Source organism: Bos grunniens, chromosome 15 (assembly GCF_055505025.1).
Source record: "Bos grunniens cultivar Pamir isolate PY7600 chromosome 15, Bosgru_T2T1.0, whole genome shotgun sequence".
NCBI classification, from domain to species: Eukaryota; Metazoa; Chordata; class Mammalia; order Artiodactyla; family Bovidae; genus Bos; species Bos grunniens.
Genome location: NC_141179.1, coordinates 68,707,293 through 68,731,117, shown reverse-complemented (window position 1 = coordinate 68,731,117; position 23,825 = coordinate 68,707,293). Strand labels below are relative to the sequence as shown.

The 23,825-nt window shown below is 38.8% G+C and overlaps 1 protein-coding gene and 1 pseudogene across 4 annotated transcripts in view; one reads left to right on the top strand and one right to left on the bottom strand.

The window, feature by feature from the left end:
- LOC147358441 (suppressor of SWI4 1 homolog) overlaps positions 1 to 23,825 on the bottom strand; it is a 343,713-nt gene that overhangs the window by 42,979 nt on the left and 276,909 nt on the right. The gene's annotated exons all lie outside the window — the stretch shown is intronic.
- LOC147358442 (ATM interactor-like) lies at positions 5,922 to 10,082 on the top strand (annotated as a pseudogene).

The following is a 23,825-nucleotide window of genomic DNA, read 5'->3' as shown; positions in this document are numbered from 1 at the left end:
ACAGGTATAGATAATACACACTATAGCTATTTTCAGGTTTCAATTCATGAAAAGGTGAGTGTTTGCCTGCTCTAATTTGCATGTATTCAACATTTCATAGAACATGAAAAGAATAACTGCAGGTACCCTCTGCAAAATGCCCCACGATTACTTCAACGATATCAGGAAGAAAGTGAGATTAGGCAAAACGCAGTGAAAATAATGTCCAGTAAAACTGATTATTTGAAAATACCGATTCCAGCCGTGAAAGTCAGACACTGGTAGTGACAGTATTCATTTTGATGGTAGAATGTGTTTGCTAAGGAGATGAGTACATCATAAACCCATTTCCTTAATGCATACAAATTCCACTCTGAGTTAATGTGTTCTTATGTATCCTGCTTTATTCACAAATATAAAGAGGAGTTCTTGTTTAGAAGCAGAAAGTCTCTCTCTCTCTCTTTTAAAATGATTCCATTCCACATTGCCAATAGAAAAGTTATGTACAAATGCTTTCCAGAAGTCACTAAGTGACTTAAAAAAAATCAACTTTATTTTAGGGGAAAAAAAGTCTTTCAAATGAAATGAACATATATAGAAACTTAGCATGTAGCTGCTGTAAGACAGAGTCAAGGATCCGGTTTTGCTGAAGGAAGAGCACAGAGACCCCAGAGATAGTCTTAGAAGTCACAGCAGATGGCCCTGTTAAGCCAGAGCAAGCCAATTATGGTTGTACCTGGAGCATTCAGTTACCCCTGGAGGATAGAGAGAAAAAGAAAGTAGGAGGTCCTGCATTTAGTAGCTGTTCAGATTGCAAAGCCATGAAAAGTATGTCCCTGGGAATGAGATGCTTTTCATCTGGACTGTGCCTTTTCTTGTATGCATTGTGATCAGCAGCCAGGGATTCTTGACTGTGCAGGGTGTTATTTTTACGTTTCAAAGGAGCGCAAATGAAGCCTGGTTCCCTGTTGCTGTGTTTTTATTTAGTTCACATTTACTCTCTAGGACACACGTCTTTTTAGCAGTCCTATTACGAGGGTTCCTCCAGATCAACTCCACAGGAAAGGGACAGAGCGAGTCACCAAATAGTTTTAAGATTCTTCTTAGACTTGGGTTGACTTGATCTTGGAAATAAGCATTGTTTCCAAATACCAACTGCTTCTTTAAGCTACTTAGGGAGCTCTATCTGTTTCCTAAAAGTAATTGTATATGAGGAAAAGGAAAGAATTCAACAACACATTTGGAAATTATTTTGAGTATGGCCTACAAGCAATTATGGACAGATGCAAATAATCTGATTTTACCTTGTAAGAGAGAGAGAGAGAGTACTATTTTGCTATTTTCAGTGATATTGCTAAATCACTGAATTTAAGACCCTGCTCAGTTACCCTGGTGGCTCAGATGGTAAAGCGTCTGCCTGTAATGTGGAAGACCTGAGTTCGATCCCTGGGTCAGGAAGATCCCCCAGAGAAGGAAATGGCAACCCACTACAGTACTCTTGCCTGGAGAATCTCATGGATGGAGGACCTGGTAGGCTCCAGTCTGTGGGTTGCGAAGAGTTGGACACGACTGAGCAACTTCACTTGTTACTTGTCAGGTACAACTGCAGAGAAAACAAGATGCTCTTATTATTATTATCAATAACTTTGCTGATCTAATTCTTTGACAGTGACTAAAATTCTCAGACACTGAGTCCCATGACTTAGGCATTATGCGCCACTACTAAAATTCAAAAGTCACTAGAGGAGGATATTTCAAATTGACTAGTTAATTATTTGGGGAGAAGGGATAATATTTGTTCACCTTTATTTGTCAGACAGCATGTCAGATACTTTCAAAGCTATCTTCTTTAATTCTAGTGATTCATATAAAAGGCAGATAATTATTTCTATTTTAATAATGTGCTTAAGTTGCACAGCTAGGAGATTTCCTTGAAGCTCCAGTGGTTAATATGTTGCCTTCCAATGCAGGCAGTGAAGGTTCCATCCCTGGTTGGGGAGCTAAGATCTCCCTACCTCCTAGCCAAAAAAAAAAAAAAACTAGAATGTAAACAACAGAAGTAATATTGTAACAAATTCAATAAAGACTTTGAAAATGGTTCACATCAAAAAAATCTTTTAAATAAATGCAGTGCTAGCAGATTGATCTAGACATTACTTATTTTATAATATGTCCAAACACATATCCTTTTCAGTGCTTGGTCTCCTCCCAATAGTGAACTTGGGAAAAATGATTGGGGTCACTGTTTTAATAGTAATAGGGTTGCAGCTGTTAAGAATATACTGAAAAGCACTGTTGTGGGGAAAACTTTCAGCAGTCTTTAATTAGCGAGGAAATCTTTAGTAGCCTTCGTGGAGGAAGTAAGAATATTTAGCAAAGACATGTGCTTGAGGTATGGTTTTGCAGACATTTTTAGTCCCCCAGTATTGATACTCTTGAATAAGCTTGGAGGACAGCAATGCAATCAAGTCTTCAAACTTCCAGCTGAGAGCCATTAGCCCATCAGCCCAAACTCCTAAAGTCTGGCTGAAGGATATAGCCTCAGAAAATTTGTTCTAAATATATGTAAAAAATTCTTGGTTCTTGATTTCTGGTTATAGGAAAGAATCTAATCCCTCTAAATAAATCCCTTTTATAAAGTCCTAGAGAATTTAGGGCAAATGTTTTTAGCTTGTGTGTCCTCCTCTACGAAGTGAGCCGATTTATGTTTAAAGCAATCCTTTACATAATTTTCTGTTTTACAAGAGTAAAAGCTTTAAAATATGTGAATATTTGCCACATAGAAAACAGGTACATAGCTGAAATAGTTCTGACTGAAGAAGGGGTTTATATAGAGTGATAGAGCCACTTACATAAATTCCAAGGACAAGATATATAAGATCATTTTAAGTTCTAGAAAAATATCCTAACAACCACAGAATTCCTTTGCAGTCCAATAACTCTTCACTATTCTCCAAAATAGAAATGATCTTGGTCTAGCCTGACCTGTTCTTTTATAATTATAATAGTCTGTAAGTGATCACATATTCTCTGACTTAAGATTAAAAATTGGTCTGAACATAACAGAAAAAGGCAAGTGAGACACTCTCCAAAGGGTATTCAGCCTTAGCATACTGGTGCTTGACAGTAATAGGGAGCTTAGCTTTGTGATTTTTCCAGATGTTTCTATGAAGTCTCCTTATTTTTAAATACTGATAACTCATTAATTATTTTTCCAAGTCTCTCTGCAGCAAACAAAAGCTGTCTGGAACCTAGATTCAATCTTAGGCTTCCCAGTTTGAGGCTTGTTACAAACAACCAAAGTATGGAGGAAAATAGGAGAAAGTAGAACGACTATTTTCAAAGGTGGTCATACATAAATCCCACTCAGCACTGGGTAGCAGGTACAACAGACCTCTGTCTCCTTGTCAGTAGATATGAATGCATAGAGTATTCAGATGGGGATTGGGAAAGGTGTCTTCTTTTGAGATTTAAGTTTTAATGGGGTCCCGAGAGATCTCAACTCCTTTCACCTGCTGATGGATGCTCCATTCTAAGTCACCTGTGCACCCCAGCAGCTGCTGCTGGAGGAAATGTCATGAGAAAACAAGTTCTCTCTCCTCCTCTCTTCCCTCCCCTCTTTGCTAGTTCTGCAAATCCACTCTATGCTGTGCCAAGAAAATGCCATCTGCCTCCTACACAAAAGGCAACACTTTCCAACAGAAGTAAGCAGTTTTACAACTGTGTAGGAATTTGTGGAAGTGAAACTGCAGTTAGAGGGAAAAGATTCCACAGCTTGCATCCTGACATACCTTTTTAATTGATGCTTTGGTGTATCCTTGCTTTCTTAAAACCAGTTCTTACTAAGCAAATGGGAACTTTAAGTTCATCATCTCTCCATGAGAGTGAAAATGAGTTCTTTATATTAAATTGGTCATAAGCACTTATATTCATTTTAAATGACCAGGGCAAGACAAATGGGCTCATAAAACAAGAAACCTCTTCAAATTTCAGGTTCTTAATTAGATGTTAAAAGAACAGTATTTTTGTAATGAGAATTAACTTCTTACAGAAATTTGCAAGGAATAATTCTAAACTTCTCTGAGTGATTCGTAAGTGAGCTAAAGCTTCTGTGGAATTTGAAAAGCAGATGGCATCAGTTAGCAGTAATGTCATCTTGTGTACATTATATAATCTCAGTGAGTCTCATCTATAAAATGAATGGTTTTGCCAATGAGACAATACAATTTCTATCACAGGGTGGTTCTATCATAAGGTAGTTTAGCAGATTAGATGATATAACACAAGTAAAGGTCTCAGATCAGATCAGATCAGTCCCTCAGTCGTGTCCGACTCTTTGCAACCCCATGAATCACAGCACGCCAGGCCTCCCTGTCCATCACCAACTCCCGGAGTTCACTGAGACTCACGTCCATCAAGTCAGTGATGCCATCCAGCCATCTCATCCTCTGTCGTCCCCTTCTCCTCCTGCCCCCAATCCCTCCCAGCATCAGAGTCTTTTCCAATGAGTTAACTCTTCGCATGAGGTGGCCAAAGTACTGGAGTTTCAGCTTTAGCATCATTCCTTCCAAAGAAATCCTAGGGCTGATCTCCTTCAGAATGGCCTGGTTGGATCTCCTTGCAGTCCAAGGGACTCTCAAGAGTCTTCTCCAACACCACAGTTCAAAAGCATAATAAATATACGGTTCTCTATATTTTACCATTTTACCCAGGTGCCATTGACCTGGTTTGTCATTCCAAATTAAATAGTGTATTTTCCATACTTCGCTCATCTGTGAAATGATGACTGTAATGACATATACCTTTCCCATGTAATGGGGTACCTTTAAGAGCTCAGATGTGAAAGCATTATGAAAGTTGTAAAACAATCTACAAATGTAGGTTATAATTATTACTTGTCATAATTGAATACATGTTTGAGAATTGGCTAAGTGGAAGGTAATGATAGCAGTGTTAGGCAGAGGCCACGTCATGAGAGTTTCTAAAAATTTAAGGTCAGCAGATAGTAGTAATATCAATTGTCTGATTGTGATGGCATGACATACTTATATAGTAAGTTGTAACTGGAGAAAATTGAATAAAAGATCACAGGCTCTCTCTATGTTATTTCTTGTAACTACATGTGAATCTGTACTTACCTTAATTCTTTAAAAAATAGGCAAAGAAAACTATATGCTTTATACTAAGGTAAATGGATAGCCATTGGTAGGTTTTATACAGGTGAGTGAAAATATCAGATTCTTGTTTCAGAAAGATTCTTTTGGAGGCTAAATAAAGGGGAGAGAGAAAAGAAGGAATCAAAGGGGGATTTTCAAGTGTTTTAATTAAGTTATTAATATGAAAGGGGAAATGATAGAGTGGAGGAAAAATTGTTTGACCACATGTAGGTTAGGGAATGCACAAGAATTTATAGTTTACTAGACATACTGAGCGACTTCACTTTCACTTTCCACTTTCATGCATTGGAGAAGGACATGGCAACCCACTCCAGTGTTCTCGCCTGGAGAATCCCAGGGACTGGGGAGCCTGGTGGGCTGCCGTCTATGGGGTCACACAGAGTCGGACACGACTGAAGCGACTTAGCAGCAGCAGCAGCGGCAGATTTTATGGGCTTCCCAGGTGGTTCCGTGGTAAAGAATCTGCCTGCAATGCAGGAGATATGGTTTTGATCTCTGGGATGGAAGATCCCCTGGAGAAGGCAATGACAACCTTCTCCAGTATTCTTGCCTGAAATCCCATGTACAGAGGATCCTGCCAGACTACAGCCCATAGGGTTGCAAAAGAACCCGATGCGACTTAGTGACTAAACAACAAGACATGATTATAAGGAGGAGAGAGTAGTCACAAAATACATTCATATTTCTAATTTGAACAATTAGATGATGGTGGTTCCGTGTACTCAGCTAACAGTGAAGACAAGAAGGTAGAGAGGGGCCAGAGCCATGGCGGCCTCTGAGGCGGCGGCGGCGGATCCCGCGGCTCTCGCCTGGGGGGCCCCGGCAGTCCCGGCGGCGGCCGAGAGGGGAGCCGCCGCCTCGGGCCTGTGGGTGCCCCACCCCCCACCCCCGGGGAGGCTGAGGCCGCGACCGCCGCCGGCGAGGCAGCAGCCCGCGGGTTGGGCGCCGTCGGCCCGGGAGCTCATCCAGTGGTCAGTGAGTGAGCTTCCTGGGCCCTGGGGACCAACATCCTGTGCAAGGTGCGCGGCTGCAGCAAGATCCTGCCCAACAGCCCCGCGCTCAACATGCACCTGGTCAAGAGCCACCGCCTGCAGGATGGCACAGTAAATCCAAAACAGTAAGAAAAGATTTGAAAACTGTACCGAAATTCTACTGTTGTCCAATTGAAGGATGCCCTAGAGGCCCTGACAGACCAATTTCTCAACTTTCTCTCGTAAAATAGCACTTTATGAAAATGCATGCTGAAAAGAAGCATAAATGTAGTAAGCGCAGCAATTCGTATGGCACGGAATGGGACTTGAAAAGACATGCAGAGGATTGTGGCAAGACCTTCCAGTGCACGTGTGGCTGTCCCTATGCCTGCAGCACTGTGTTACAGTCCCACATCTACAGAACTGGCCATGAGATCCCTGCAGAACCCAGGGATCCACCTAGTAAGGAAAGGAAAATGAAAAGCTGCCTGCACAGCCGGAAGCTGTCCAGGAAGACCGTTGAATCACTGAGCAACCAACCAATTCGCCGACCAGACGCTCCAGAACTACGAACTTCAGAAATAAAGCTGGTGGCTTTGTTTGAAGACTCTTGCAGCTCTAATGCCAAACAACAGACTCTTGCAGCAGCTCCACGGTACCCTCAGAAGTTGCTTTTACCAAAGCCCAAAGTGGCTTTGGTTAAACTCCCCATCATGCAGTTTTCTCCTGTGCCTGTCTTTATGCCTACAGCCGACTCCTCGGCCCAGCCTGTAGTGTTGGGTGTCGATCATCAGGGCTCTGCCCCCGGTGCCGTGCACTTACTGCCCTTGTCCATTGGAACCTTGATCCTCGGCCTGGATTCGGAAGCCTGCTCTTTCAAGGAGAGCCTCCCTCTTTCAAAAGTTGTAAATCCTGTTGCTGTTGAGCCAATTAGCACAGGTATTCAAGTGAACTTGGGTAAAAGTCCATTTAGCCCGTTACAAGAACTCGGGAACACATGTCAGAAGAACAGCATGTCTTCCATCAATGTGCAGACAGACCTGTCCTGCACCACACCACAGTTCATGCTGTCTGCACAGTGGGCCAGCCCTGACTCCTCTTTGGCGTCCTGTTCGCAAACTGATTTGACATTTGGTTCCCAGGTTTCCCTTCCCATTAGTGTTCAAACTCAGACTTTTTTGCCCAGTTCTAAGGTAACCTCATCCATCACTGCTCAGACTGATGCATTTATAGATGCCAGTTTCCAGCCAGGTGGGATCTCCAGAGAAACTCAGACCAGTGGAATGCAAAGTCCAGCAGATGACCCAGTACGGATGGACCAAGCTGTAATGTGTGGAGACATTTTTGAAAGTGTCCATTCATCATATGGTATGTCTACAGACAATATTATAAGGAGCAGCTTAGAAGCAGAGACTGTAACTCATGCATGACTTGTTACCTCAGAACCACCCTAAAACTTTAACCCAAGATATTGAGAAATCCACACCAGTAATAAACTTCAGTGCACCAAATAGTATGCTTTCGTCACAGAACAGGACAGATAATCAGACCCAAACCATGGATTTACTAAGTGATCTAGAAAACATCTTGTCAAGTAACCTACCTGGTCAGACGCTGGACAATCATAGTCTTTTGTCTGACACAAACACTGGACCTGACACCCAGGTCCCATCTGACCCAGAATCCTGCAATTGATTTTGATATCGAAGAGTTCTTTTCAGCCTCAAATATACAGACGCAAACCAAGGAGAGTGAGCTTAGCATCATGACCACTGAGCCAGTCTTGGAGTCGCTGGACACAGAAACCCAAACTGACTTCTTCCTTGCAGACCCTTCTGCCCAGGCCTACAGTTGTAGGGGAATTCTAGCTTCTTAGGCCTTGTGATGTTTGACATGTACTCACAGACAGACCTGAACTTCTTTTTATACAGTAGCCCTTGTCTGCCACTGGGAAGTATCCTGAAACACTACAGCTTTTCCATGAGTACTGATTCATCTGACACAGAGACCCAGACTGACGGAATCTCCATTGCTAAATCCACGCACATATGGACACCTTATCTTTGACAAAGGAGGCAAGAATATACAATGGATTAAAGACAATCTCTTTAACAAGTGGTGCTGGGAAATCTGGTTAACCACTTGTAAAAGAATGAAACTAGACCACTTTCTAACACCATACACAAAAATAAACTCCAAATGGATTAAAGATCTCAATGTAAGACCAGAAACTATAAAACTCCTAGAGGAGAACATAGGCAAAACACTCTCCGACATACATCACAGCAGGATCCTCTATGACCCACCTCCCAGAATACTGGAAATAAAAGCAAAAATAAACAAATGGGACCTAATTAACCTTAAAAGCTTCTGCACATCAAAGGAAACTATTAGCAAGGTGAAAAGACAGCCTTCAGAAGGGGAGAAAATAATAGCAAATGAAGCAACTGACAAACAACTAATCTCAAAAATATACAAGCAACTCCTACAGCTCAACTCCAGAAAAATAAATGACCCAATCAAAAAATGGGCCAAAGAACTAAATAGACATTTCTCCAAAGAAGACATACAGATGGCTAACAAACACATGAAAAGATGCTCAACATCACTCATTATCAGAGAAATGCAAATCAAAACCACTATGAGGTACCATTTCACGCCAGTCAGAATGGCTGCGATCCAAAAGTCTACAAGCAATAAATGCTGGAGAGGGTGTGGAGAAAAGGGAACCCTCTTACACTGTTGGTGGGAATGCAAACTAGTACAGCCACTATGCAGAACAGTGTGGAGATTCCTTAAAAAACTGGAAATAGAACTGCCTTATGATCCAGCAATCCCACTGCTGGGCATACACACTGAGGAAACCAGAAGGGAAAGAGACATGTGTATCCCAATGTTCATCGCAGCACTGTTTATAATAGCCAGGACATGGAAGCAACCTAGATGTCCATCAGCAGATGAATGGATAAGAAAGGAGTGGTACATATACACAATGGAGTATTACTCAGCCATTAAAAAGAATACATTTGAATCAGTTCTAATGAGGTGGATGAAACTGGAGCCTATTATACAGAGTGAAGTAAGCCAGAAGGAAAAACACCAATACAGTATACTAACGCATATATATGGAATTTAGAAAGATGGTAACAATAACCCAGTGTACGAGACAGCAAAAGAGACACTGATGTATAGAACAGTCTTATGGACTCTGTGGGAGAGGGAGAGGGTGGGAAGATTTGGGAGAATGACATTGAAACATGTAAAATATCATGTAAGAAACAAGTTGCCAGTCCAGGTTTGATGCACAATACTGGATGCTTGGGGCTAGTGCACTGGGACGACCCAGAGGGATGATATGAGGAGGGAGGAGGGAGGAGGGTTCAGGATGGGGAACACATGTATACCTGTGGTGGATTCATTTTGATATTTGGCAAAACTAATACAATTATGTAAAGTTTAAAAATAAAATAAAATTTAAAAAAAAAGAAAAAAAAATTAAATTAAATTAAATTAAATTTAAAAAAAAAAAAAAAAAACCTGTCTGCCCTGGAAAGGAAAGTTCAGTTGAACAGTGCCAAAACACAGACCATGAACTCTGGCTTCGAAACTTTGGGAAGCTTATTCTTCACCAGCAATGAAACTCAGACAGCAATGGATGACTTTCTTCTGGCCGATCTGGCCTGGAACACGATGGAATCTCAGTTCAGCTCTGTTGAAACCCAATCGTGTGCAGAACTACACCCAGTCTCCAGCTTCTGAAAGCGGAGTCCACATGGGGGATGGATTCACAGTTCCCTTCTGGATTTAGAAGATGAAAAACAGGGACAACCGTATTAACTCTTCTGAACGTAGTTGACGATACAGTTACTTCAATTCTTTGAGGTTCTTGGCCTTTTTGTACTTGTAAACGTGAAATTTCTGTAAAAATTTGTGAGTGTATTATAAAATGTAAGATGTTGATCTGAAAAAACAAAAAAGAAGGTAGAGAGGGAAAGGGAATGGATACTGGGTTAGGAAGCATTGGGTTTAAATATGTGGGAGATAAAAACAGATATTCAGTTGGCAGCTGGATATATATTTCTGAAATAATTCCAAAAGAGAGGGCCAGGGTAGTTTCATATGCACATACATAGCAAACAGATCCTAGGGAGTGGATAACTCCCAAAGACATGCATGTGGAGTAATAAAGGAAAGGAATCAAGGAAAGAATGATGAATTTGTGTCCCCTTATTTGGGACAAGTAGTAAATGAACTTGTATTAAAAGACATTTATAATGCCTCGGTCACTACATGTACTTAATGATTCCAGAGGGGTCACAGATACCAAAAGAGGTACTGTATATACTAGTACAAAGTCTCAGGCCAGTAAAATTAATTGTTATACAATGTGGTTGGAAGAATTAAATAGGATACATTTAATGTAGCTTAAAAAATTGTTTCTCCCAGGCATTTGGTTTTAGTGTTATGATCCTTATTCTTGATATCCTGAGTGCTCACCTCTTTTCCTTCATTTCAAAAATTTAAGTTCTATCACACAGGTCAGCAAATGAGGCAAATTTGATTGTGAAATGTTGAATTCATAATGTGCTACATTTAATGCTGATTACTATTGTTTCCCCTCACACCTCCTTTCTTGTCATTAATCTTCCTTTTCCATCTAACTCATATTTTTGTTCATCATTACTTTGAAATTCATTAACAACTTTTCTGAAAACATCTTGGGTTTTATTTTTTTTCTTTATAGTTCTGATTTGTTGCAAATAAATCAGAATAATAAATAAATAAATAAATAAATATAGCATTCCCCCATGTCAACATCTTCCCATCAAAGTGGTACATGTGTTACAATTTTTGTTGCAGTTGATGAATCTTCAGTTACAGTTACAGTTCATTCTTCCTGTTGTACATTCTATGAGTTTGGACAAATGTTTAATGGCATGTATCCATCATTATCGTATCATACAAAGAATTTTCACTACTCATTGAGAAAAAAGACACTGATGGCTTTAGGAAGCATTGTCTATTCTAGTTTAGAAATTACAGTCAGATAGACAAAAATTATACATGCTTATTCATACATTCATTTACTCATAAGTTGCTATTGCATCTCAGGAACTATGCTTCCCATTGGGTATAAAATAATGAATAAATGGCAAAGTCCTTGATGGAGCTTATTTAGTGAAGGAAGAGAGATATATATAAAAACATCTAATTGATTACATGTGATAAAGAGAAAAACAATAGAATAAGCAAGTAATAGTTCTAGGACCAGATGGGTGGAAGTACTACTTTATGAATGATTAAGAAATATTCTTCTTAAAAAAAAAAAAAAAAAGCAATATTCTTCTTATGAGTTGACATTTGAGAAAACCATCAAGGTAACACTTGAGTGGGCCCCATAGGAGAAGCCATATCAATTACATGAATCCATAACAATAAATAAGATTAAAAACATTATCCTATGTATAGAATCCAAAAGAGATAGGGAAATTTCTCCCTTGGGTCCTTAAAATATGATACTAAATATAATGGAAGAAAATATCTTTCCATAGATTATTTTAATAAAAATGTTTCTTGCAAAACACCTCATCGTAAGACAACAGTGCAACACCATTGTTTTTACTATCTGTGTCAAAACTATATGGTTCAAATGCACAGTTTGTGTTATTTTAACTTGATTCAAGGCAAAACTGAGAGATGTGGAGAAATGTATAGATAATAATCATCAGTCATAGCGACAGCAATGCTTCTGAACCATTATCCTAATGAGAGAATCAGAGAAAAATTGTGAGCAACTTCTCAGTCCAGATTGGCATCTTAACCTGGTAGAATGTGACTAATCTCTCACTGTAATTATCCTTTGACCTAAAGATGCTGTCAGTTTTTAACATTTTCACCCTAGAACTTTTATCAAACAAACTGGTTTGAATAAGAACTAAATATTACAATTCTTGTACTGAATATATGAAAACATACGCACGTGCTCACTCACACACACAGTGCCTAAGAGACAGGGCAGTGGTCTGTGGGTGTAAATGTGTATTGAGGAAAGCATAGGCAAGATGTTACTTGCAAATTGCCATCACTTCACCTGGTTAATGGAAAAAACACAGAGCAGTTGATAGATTAAGGCTGCACTGGTTAGCGCCCTGGTCCTGCCACTTAAAGTTACATGAACTTGAGCAAAGGCTTCATCTTTTCCAAACCTATTTCTTCACTTGCTAAATGAGATTACTAATGATACTTTTCTCCTAGGATAGACATGCAAGAATTCAAACTGATGCAAATTTTCTGACTTTTATAGGAAATGTATGCCGATTTTCTTTTCTCATCTAATTTATTTCAACAGTCATGCAAATTAAAATTGATCCAAAAATGCATAAAAATACAATATGATTAGGAAAATATTTTGCATGAGAAATTAAGTCAGATATCTGTGCTTTCTATATTCTAAAACTTTGCTTATATCTAAAAATACAGCATTTTAGAATTTTCTGAATTCATTGTTTTTATAATTACACTTAATATAAACTGCTTCTTTTTCTAAACTATTAAAAAAATATAGTATATCACAAAACAGTGGCATCTTAGAATAAAGGAAATACTGTACTTAGAATGCAGCATAATCTCCACTGCAGTAGTCTAATTGTAATTATTTAATAGTATAGCATAAGTATGCTATATTATATTGATTTCATATCAGAATTGTATGCAACAGGATTTTCTAACTTCCCATTCCTTTATCTTGTGCTTATTTCAGTTTCCATGCTTGAGTATCTATAGAAACTTTTTATACTAGAATTTTAATTATTGATTGCCAAACACTATTAGCCAATCAAAAATCAACTATGTGCACACCTGACCCAGATCACTGGGGGCAGGGTGATCCATTCTCATACTGAAGCACCTACCTCCTAGCTAAAGTTTAGAATCCAGGTACAGATAAAGTATAGTAAACAGGGCCAGGTGAAAAATACAGATTGACACCTATTTCAAACTATTTCTAACATTGTCCTATGCTGTGAATAAAAAAAAAAAGATTAAATATACTCATTAAAATTTACACATATTTGACCACAAAACATCAAGAATGGTGTAAGATCTGGTGTCTGTCCTCTGAATTTGACAGTTTGAAAGACACTGTTAGATAACTCTCATTAAAACCTCACCTGTGATGACACCACTAGCCAGTTTTCTCCAGCTGGTGGAAACATGGAAGAACACACTTCCCCTGATGAGAGGAAAGACTACATGGCTTGTTCTGCCAAATGTTCTGTGAGTGCAAGAGACATGTGTCCCTTCTAGGTCAAATGACTTAACCGCTGCAGTGTTACTGCTCCTCTCTCTTCCCCTCCCATAGCAATTACTGGAACGTCCCCATGTTGTCTTTGTAAACTTGAATTACCAAGCCACTCCAGAGAAGATAACATACCTTGGAGTGTTGCTCAGATTCATCAGAATTTATGTGATGGAAACACAGAAAGTCGGGGCTTGTTGTCACCTTGGCCTAACCCATCTATCCAGACCAACACTTCATAAGATGAGTAGATGTAATAATTTTGCTGATGATAATACTATGGCTGCTAAGGCAACAGATTCAGCTGTCTGGTTATCATGACCATCCCTGGTGGCTCAGTAGTAAAGAACCTACTTGCCAATGTAGGAAACATGGGTTTGATCCCTGGGTTGGGAAGATCCCCTGGAGAAGGAAGTGGTCACCCACTCCAGTATTCTGGCCTGGAAAATGCTATGGACAGAGGAAGCTGATGGGCTACAGCCCATGGGTTTATAAACAGTCAGACACAAATTAGGGACTAAACAATACCAACAATCTGGTTTTCATAAAACAGTATTTTCAGCCTGTATTTCCTCTGGCATTCAATACAAAGAATGTTCGGGGGACATATTATTTAATAACCATAGAGTATAAGAAATAATGCAGCCAATCACCCTGTTAGAAATCATAGCACAAATGAGCCCATTAAAGATCCTGAGATTTCATCATAAAGGTACTGACAATACACTTTAGGATTGGAGAAAGCCACCTTGAGGAAATCACATAGAATCAAGCTCTGAAATACAAGCAGACTGGGAGTAAATTTTTTAATCTCTACCTAGCCCCTTACATAATCCAATCAATGGAATAAAAAGGATCAGATCCCTATTACAATATATATGATCCAGTATTTTTTTTTAATAATTTTTGATGTTGACCATTTTAAAGTCTTTCCTGAATCTGCTACAATACTGCTTCTGTTTTAGGTTTGTTTTTTTTTTCCTGGCTGGGAATCATGTGGGAACTGAGCTCCGCAACCAGGGACTGAATCCACACCCTCTGCATTGGAAAGGGAAGTCCCAACCCCTGGACCAGCAGGGAAATCCCTGATCCAGCACATTTTTAATACTCTTACTCTTACGAGGGAGATTTTCCTCCTTGTAGGGAGCATGTCTGGAGAAGGCGATGGCACCCCACTCCAGTACTCTTGCCTGGAAAATCCCTTGAACGCAGGAACCTGGTAGGCTACAGTCCATGGGGTCGCGAAGAGTCAGACACGACTGAGTGACTTCACTTTCACTTTTCACTTTCATGCATTGGAGAAGGAAATGGCAACCCACTCCAGTGTTCTTGCCTGGAGAATCCCAGGGATGGGGGAGCCTGGTGGGCTGCTGTGTATGGGGTCACACAGAGTCGGACACGACTGAAGCAACTCAGCAGCAGCAGGGAGCATGTACAATCTGCTTCACCAGGTCATAACTTCCAGGATGGTGGTATGAAGAAGGCACTGAGGTTGACTAATCTGTCTGAACCTGGGTCGTTGAAACTGTCAAATTGTAAGGGGCCGAGAAATGGTAAAATATTTCTCCACCTGTATTTCCTCTGTTATTCAATACAAAGAATGTTCAGGGTGTACGTTATCATCATCAATTGATGAAAATATCCATGAGGAGGGGAGGACAGATTCCATGATCTTTGGGTAAGGGGGAGCCATTCCTATGATTCTGGCTTTCAAAACTAAGTTGAATGTGGTGTATCCACTAGTACGTTCTTGAGGTGTTTCCATTCAAATAGCCATTGAATCTGTCTTCAGATGGACATAGATATCTTTACTTGAAAAATAATATCTTCTTGCCTTGTTTTACATAACTCACTTCCTAAGCATAGAGCATTAAGTACATTAAGTACACTGTACCCTTAAATAAATTACATAATTTCACCCATCTATTTAGAGAAAGATGCATTAATTCCCAAATGCCAGTTCTATGTTCCTTGTAATATACTTCAGTAAATAAAGCAAATCTTTGATTACATCTATTCTTTTCTTCACCAGGCTTCCCTGGTGGCTCAGATAGTAAAGCGTCTGCCTGCAATGCGGGAGACCTGGGTTCAATTCCTGGGTCAGGAAGATCCCTGGAGAAGGAAATGGCAACCCACTCCAGCACTCTTGCCTGGAAAATCCCATGGACAGAGGAGCCTGGCGGGCTACAGTCCATAGGGTCACAAAAAGTTGGACACGATTGAGTGACTTCACTTCACTTCACTTCATTCTTTTCTTTAAAAATTTCAAAAAATGGCATTTCCTTACCAATTAGAATCTAAACATTTTATTCAATAAATCTGGGCTCACTTTGATCTATTACCTCCCTCTCTGCCCTTAATACTAATAACTTTATCATACTTCAATAATTATTTGATCTTGCCTTCAAAGTCTTATTAGGATTTTTTTTAAATTTTATTTTATTTTTAAACTTTACATAATTGTATTAGTTTTGCCAAATATCAAAATGAATCCGCCACCGGTATACATGTGTTCCCCATCCTGAACCCTCCTCCCTCCTCCCTCCCCATACCATCCCTCTGGGTCGTCCCAGTGCTCTAGCCCCAAGCATCCAGTATCGTGCATCGAACCTGGACTGGCATCTCGTTTCATACATGATATTTTACATGTTTCAATGCCATTCTCCCAAATCTTCCCACCCTCTCCCTCTCCCATAGAGTCCATAAGACTGTCCTATATTGATGTTAAAATGCTTTCTGCTTATATATACTTTTCTCTGCAAAATACCCAGCCAACATATGGTTATTCCTCTCCACAATTTATTATGAAACTACTCAATAAGATGAAGTCTTTGTTCACTATTCAGTCAGTTCAGTTCAGTCTCTCAGTCATGTCTGACTCTTTGCAACACCATGAATTGCAGCACACCAGGCCTCCCTGTCCATCACCAACTCCCAGTGTTCACTCAAACTCATGTGCATCGAGTCGGTGATGCCATCCAGCCATCTAATCCTCTGTTGTCCCCTTCTCCCCCTGCCCCCAATCCCTCCCAGCATCAGAGTCTTTTCCAATGAGTCAACTCTTCACATGAGGTGGCCAAAGTATTGGAGTTTCAGCTTTAGCATCAATCCTTCCAATGAACACCCAGAAATGGTCTCATTTAGAATGGACTGGTTGGATCTCCTTGCAGTCCAAGGGACTCTCAAGAGTCTTTTCCAACACCACAGTTCAAAAGCATCAATTCTTTGGTGCTCAGCCTTCTTCACAGTCCAACTTTCACATACATACATGACCACTGGAAAAACCATAGCCTTGATTAGATGGACCTTTGTTGGCAAACTAATGTCTCTGCTTTTGAATATGCTATCTAGGTTGGTCATAACTTTCCTTCCAAGGAGTAAGCATCTTTTAATTTCATGGCTGCAATCACCATCTGTAGTGATTTTGGAGGCCCCAAAAATAAAGTCGGACACTGTTTCCACTGTTTCTCCATCTATTTCCCATGAAGTGATGGAACCAGATGCCATGATCTCCGTTTTCTGAATGTTGAGCTTTAAGCCAACTTTTTCACTCTCCTCTTTCACCTTCATCAAGAGGCTTTTGAGTTCCTCTTCACTTTCTGCCATAAGGGTGGTGTCATCTGCATATCTGAGGTTATTGATATTTCTCCCAGCAATCTTGATTCCAGCTTGTGCTTCTTCCAGCCCAGCGTTTCTCATGATGTACTCTGCATATAAGTTAAATAAGCAGGGTGACAATATACAGCCTTGACGTACTCCTTTTCCCATTTGGAACCAGTCTGTTGTTCCATGTCCAGTTCTAACTGTGGCTTCCTGACCTGCTTATAGGTTTCTCAAGAGGCAGGTCAGGTGGTCTGGTATTCCCATCTCTTTCAGAATTTTCCACAGTTTATTGTGATCTACACAGTCAAAGGCTTTGGCATAGCCAATAAACGAGAACTAGATGTTTTTCTGGAACTCTCTTGCTTTTTTGATGATCCAGTGGATGTTGGCAATTTGATCTCTGGCTCCTCTGCCTTTTCTAAAACCAGCTTGAACATCAGGAAGTTCACGGTTCATGTATTGCTGAAGCCTGGCTTGGAGAATTTTGAGCATTACTTTACTAGCATGTGAGATGAGTGCAATTGTGCGGTAGTTTGAGCATTCTTTGGCATTGCCTTTCTTTGGGATTGGAATGAAAACTGACCTTTTCCAGTCCTGTGGCCACTGCTGAGTTTTCCAAATTTGCTGGCATATTGAGTGCAGCACTTTCACACCATCATCTTTCAGGATTTGAAAGAGCTCAACTGGAATTCCATCACCTCCACTAGCTTTGTTCTTAGTGATACTTTCCAAGACTCACTTGACTTCACATTCCAGGATGTCTGGCTCTAGGTCAGTGATCACAGCATCGTGATTATCTGGGTCATGAAGATCTTTTTTGTACAGTTCTTCTGTGTATTCTTGCCACCTCTTCTTAATATCTTCTGCTTCTGTTAGGTCCATACCATTTCTGTCATTTATCAGGCTCATCTTTGCATGAAATATTCCCTTGGTATTTCTAATTTTCTTGACGAGATCTCTAGTCTTTCCCATTCTGTTTTTTTCCTCTTTTTCTTTGCATTGATCGCCGAGGAAGGCTTTCTTATCTCTCCTTGCTATTCTTTGGAACTCTGCATTCAGATGCTTATATCTTTCCTTTTTTCCTTTGCTTTTCAGTTCTCTTTTCACAGCTATTTGTAAGGCCTTCTCAGACAGCCATTTTGCTTTTTTGCATTTCTTTTCCATCGGAATGGTCTTGATCCCTGTCTCCTGTAAAATGTCATGAATCTCTGTCCATAGTTCATCAGGTACACTGTCTATCAGATCTAGTCCCTTAAATCCATTTCTGTATTCAATATCTCCCCTCAAATAGAGTCTTATTACTGATTCTTTTAGTGGCCATGTCTTATTTCCATTATCAGATTGGATGTATAATAACTTGCTTATTAATCCATCATACATACACACATGTAAGTGTCTTAGAATGTTTACAAACGTAATTGATGAGATACAAATATGAATTAATCCTTTAACATAAGCTTCTAGATAATGTTGAGATATGGGAAACAGAAGTGGGAAAAAAATAGGCAAGATAGCATAACAAATGATTGAAGAAACAGGAAGTCTTTGAGATTATAGTGAAAGAGGTTATCTTCCATTATTAAATCAACTCACTTGTACATAGACTAGGTTTCCCCCCCTTCTTTTCCTCTGCCTTTTTCAAGACACTAAATTCTTTGCAGTTGTTATCTCTTATGGTAATGACGTACAAAGTTTATGAGAAGTTTGAGATCTGACAGAGGAAAATGACTTTGCCAATCCTGAATACCAATTCAGAGGTCTAATGATCGGTAACTCCCTATCAACCACTAAGGTTATCAATTCTGCACATATCACAAGCAATGCATTAATTTCTTTAACAGCACAAAAAGACCAACACTGAGCATGCTGATAAGAAATGTGCAAAATTCTATCCTGCTCATAGCTGGTGATGACCACATGCTGACAGAATTAACAACTGTGTACCGTAGTATAATAACAACATATAATTAATAGTTTTACATATTAGTGTAAGAAGAAAGATCCCTTTGTGTCAAAACAAAATATAACAGAGTTGACCTGAAAAAAGGAACAAAAATGTGGTAATTAATGCATTTCACATCTTCTGGCTGCAATATATATTTGAATGTCTGGCAATTATTCACTAAAGGAAGGGTGTGTTGAAAAATAATAAGATTTTTACATGTGAATTTATCAATTTGACAGATGAAGAGTTTATATAGTTGTGAATAGGGTTTTGTGATTCTGACATGAAATAGCTTTGACTATGATCTCGAGTGGTAAATAAGGGAATAGCTGGAAGAGATGAAATGATAGCTAATAGAAAGAAAGAAATATAGTTAAATAAAGCAGTATCTTAAAAATCAAAAGTTCTGAAGCAGAAAAAAAACATGTAGACAGATAAATATTCAAAATAATTCTCCTCATTCTACCTTACAAATAGAAATTGTACACTTAAAATAGATGTGTCAGTAGCATTTTTCATGAAGAATATGAAATCATTTTATAGAAGCATATTCCATTTTCTTCTCTATAGATGTATGATGATAAGGAGATGCATTTGTTATTCTATTTTAGAATAGTTTAATTTGCATTCTTAAAAAAACAGAGTGATATCAAAGGATTAAAACATATTTTTCCTATTTCTTTATTGAGATAATACAGCCTGGTAATGTGGGAAAAAATATGGATACAGTTGCTTCAAGACCTTGGTCACTTTTTTACTTCTTATCAAACTCAAGGAGTGACCTAGGACAAAATTACCTTCTCTCTCAAAGCTTATTCCAAAGGTTATATAATGGATTCGATAAAACATAATATCTATTATTTGAAATTACAAATCACAACACATAATGGTTAAATACACAGCTAAGCACCCACTCTCAGTACATATTTAAATCTGTTTCCATGCACCAACTTTAAGTATTTTACAACCTGGTGGGAGATAAAGAATGTAAATATTCAATTACATTACATGGTTAGCAGTTAAACAATAGAGTAAGTACAGAGTGTAGTGAGTATGATTAGAAACAGTTGATATGTCTTAAAGAACAGGAAAGAAGGTATCATGGATGCAATTTCTGAAATGACACCGATGGGCAAGCAGGAAATAAACTAGATGAAGGGAAGACAGAACCCCAGTCAACGTAACAGCACTGGAAAGGCCAAATCTGGAAACATTAATATTAAATGTTGGGATGACTGTCCAGGTTTATGTGTACTGCTCTAGAAGTATTGTAAGTAGGAACAATTTACCCAGGTTTCTAATGTCATGGAATCAACAGCTGTATGATCCTGGTGTGACCTGGCCCAAGTGTGAATCAATGCAATGGGGCTGCCTGGAAGATGCTTGGGTGTGGTAATAAATATATCACTGTGCCTGCAGGGCTATGACAACTAGTGCGTATCTGTGGTGTGCACACCTCAGACCATACTGGCCTGGGGCCTTCTGTTTCTCTGCTTCTCTGAAGGTCAATTTCCTTGTTTCCACTTATAAATGACCCACATTCCTAAATGTAACCACATCTTCCTAGATGACAAAGTCTTCCCCTTTAAGTGTTCTTCAGTATATCAACCTTAAACCTACAAAGCACGCTTTAACCTCAGAGCTATTGTGTTCTGTTTCTATCAATTAACTCCATGATTTATATCATCACTTCTTTCAGGTCTTTGCTCAGCTCTTGCCCTATCTGCATCCTCCTCCTGAATCAACACATAAAAATAACCTCCTGCGTCATCATTCACTGGCCCTTTTCCCAATTGTGTATAATTTCACAACTAGCACTACCTGTTACATATTCGGTATTCTACCTGTGTGTGTTTATCTACTTTTTGTTCTCCCTCACTAGAATGTGAGTTCAAAGAGATCACAGACTTCGTATATTGTATCACCTACTGCATCTCCAGAATAGAGGACAGTGTCTGGATTATAGCTAATCATTCGATACAAAGTGGGTTGAATATGTTCATTTTTCTCTCCTATAGGAAGGAATTATTAGATAACTTTGCAAAATTTTATGAAGAGCTTGTTCAATTTTTATATTCAACAATATATTACAGGGATGCTTTTTAGCTGAAAGTAAGCTCTAAGTACATCTTGAAAGTGAGGTTTGGTGATAACCCCTCCTCTGACATTTTCCATTCCCTGATTTTCATTATGGGTACTTAATGGAAAAATATTTCAAACCAAAAGTGGGATGTTAACAAATATAAATACATTTAGAAGTTTGTGGAAAAGATTACAGAAGTGGAATTTCTCCCAAGAGAATTAGGAATGAAGGAGTCTGGCTTCTGTGATAACTTCAACAGAACCTCTACAACAGTGCTTTTTAAACTTTCTCATCTCAGGACTACTAGGACTCTTAAAAATTATTGAAGATCCTAAAGATCCTCAGTTTATGATGTTTACAGCCAGCAGTATGCTGGGGTCAGCTCGTACTGAGCAAAAAAAGAGTCATTCATTCTTGGTGAGCCTTTCTTCTCAAATTTGCATTCAGTTATGTTACTTGGTAGCTTGAAATCAGCCATGGTCAGAAAATTCACATGATGGAATTGAATTGAAAATGTTAAAAATTGGGAGTTTTTTGTGAGCCAGTTTACAAATCTATCACTGGTTGTATCTCTCCATATTTAATAAAGAATTAAACAGAGACATAAAATGCACAAAAACTTTGTGTACTTATGATAGAAATAAAAAGGTAAGCACCTTCTTGGCATTATTATGAAAACAGTTTTAGCCATGTCGACACTGGGAGGGTTCAGGGGACTGTCTGTGGTCCCCAGTCTACACATTTGGAACCACTTTAGATATCATGGTAGCTGGAATCTGATCCTATCTCAACAATTTCATCTGAAGCCCATGAACAAAAATCAGAAAGTACATAAATGTAAGCTAAAATATATCATTATTTCTTGAAACTTACTAGCCAATAGGATTAGCTTGTGGGATTTCCTTATTTGAATATAACAACACAGAGTCATCTCTCTTCATATTTAATGAGAGATTGCTTCCTTCTTACACTTCATGTTAGACAACATGCATCAGAAATGAGCTGTAATCTTCAGTGATCTTTGCATTGAAACAGCAAAGACTAGTGGTTATAGCAATGGCTTTTCTCAGATCAGTAAAGACCAGCTGAGATGACCACAGTGCTTGGATGGAAATGGCAGAAAAAGTGATCGAATTTCAGGCAACAGGGATCCATGGAGGAAAAAAAATATATATATAGAAGAAAAAAACAGTCAGGATTGCTGATGCAGGGACTATTGAAATACAATCATGAGGGATGTCAACAAATGCTTAGATACACATGGTCATGTAAACTGCTGAAGTTTTTCTATAGAAAGTAATAATAAGGACTGAACACTGAACTTTAGGACTGAAATTTACTCAACAGAGGATTTCACTGGTATTGACGTATATGGTTTGCCTATAGGTAACTAAGGCTTATCTAGTGCAGTTTCTTCCAACTATTCACAACACAACTATTTTCATTGCTATGTAGCAGATTACCCAACTTATCATCTTAAAACATCAACCAGTTCTCACCTCACAGTTAGCCTCGCTGGGTCATCTGCTCAGGTTCTGATAAATTAAATTCTCACCCAGAGATTCAACTCAAGAAGAATCTGCTTCTGACGTTGTTTACAGAAGGTTCTTCTGTCTGCAGGACTGAAGGCCTGGATTCTAGCTGGCTGTCATCTAGAAGCCACCCTCAGCTCCTAGACATTTCCTAGAACACCCCTCATCTCTCAGAGACTATTTGCATTTCATAGAAGCTACCTGTAGTTACTTGCCTCATGGGCCTCCTTTACATGACTTCTTATCTCATCAAGCCAGAAAATAAAATCTCTAGAGCAAGTCCACTAGCAATATGGGGTCTTATATAACATAAAATAATCACAAGAGTGACATCATCCCACTTTTGCCAGATAATGTAACGTAACTATGAAAGGTGAATCCATTGTCATAGTCTATTGGTTAGAAGCAACCCACAGGTCTTACCTACATTCAAGGGGAGAGGATTTATCAAAAACATGAATACCAGAAGTGGGGGCTATTGCAGGTGGAGGTCACCTTATGATACATCTATCTACTCACCACAATAATACTCAGAAAAACTGATAATATTTGTAGAGATATCAGAGAAAATAAAATGTGGAATTTTCATATGGGATTTGCAATAAGAATGTTGTAGTGATTATAATAAGAAAATAATCATGAAGTATTTGGAAATATTAAAAATATTTTTATAAAACTTTCAAATAAAATATTTAAATAAGAAATTGGGAGCATGCTTCTGCTCACATAAAATTTTTATGTAAGGTTTTATATTTGAAATGTTCACAGGAAATTTCCTAATCAAGATTTTTAATGATGATCTCTTCGAAATTCTTGAAAGATACCATCAAGGAGAAACTTTGCTCAAACAGAAAGGTGATAAAATATTTAATACCCTTTCCATAACCACTGAAAAATTTACATCATTAGAAATTATTTTTAAAGACTCTAACAGCACTGCCCTTTCTTTTTTGACACATATAATGTTGAAAGTTCTTGTGATAATGCAAACTGATTTAAAATTCAATGGAAATTTTTATATCAAATATATCAAGCCAGTTCCAATTTGCAGAAAATCTATTAGAAAGCCACCCTGAAGCTGGCTTCCATGCCACCAGGATATCTCATCAAACACAGAATGGATAGATGTATCTGATGTATGAGGTCACACCCATTTGGGTCAACCTCTGAACTTTACTTTCCAGGCACACCTGTGTAAGCTCCTTTGGGCTGACTGCCTACATTCTTTGAGTATCTTA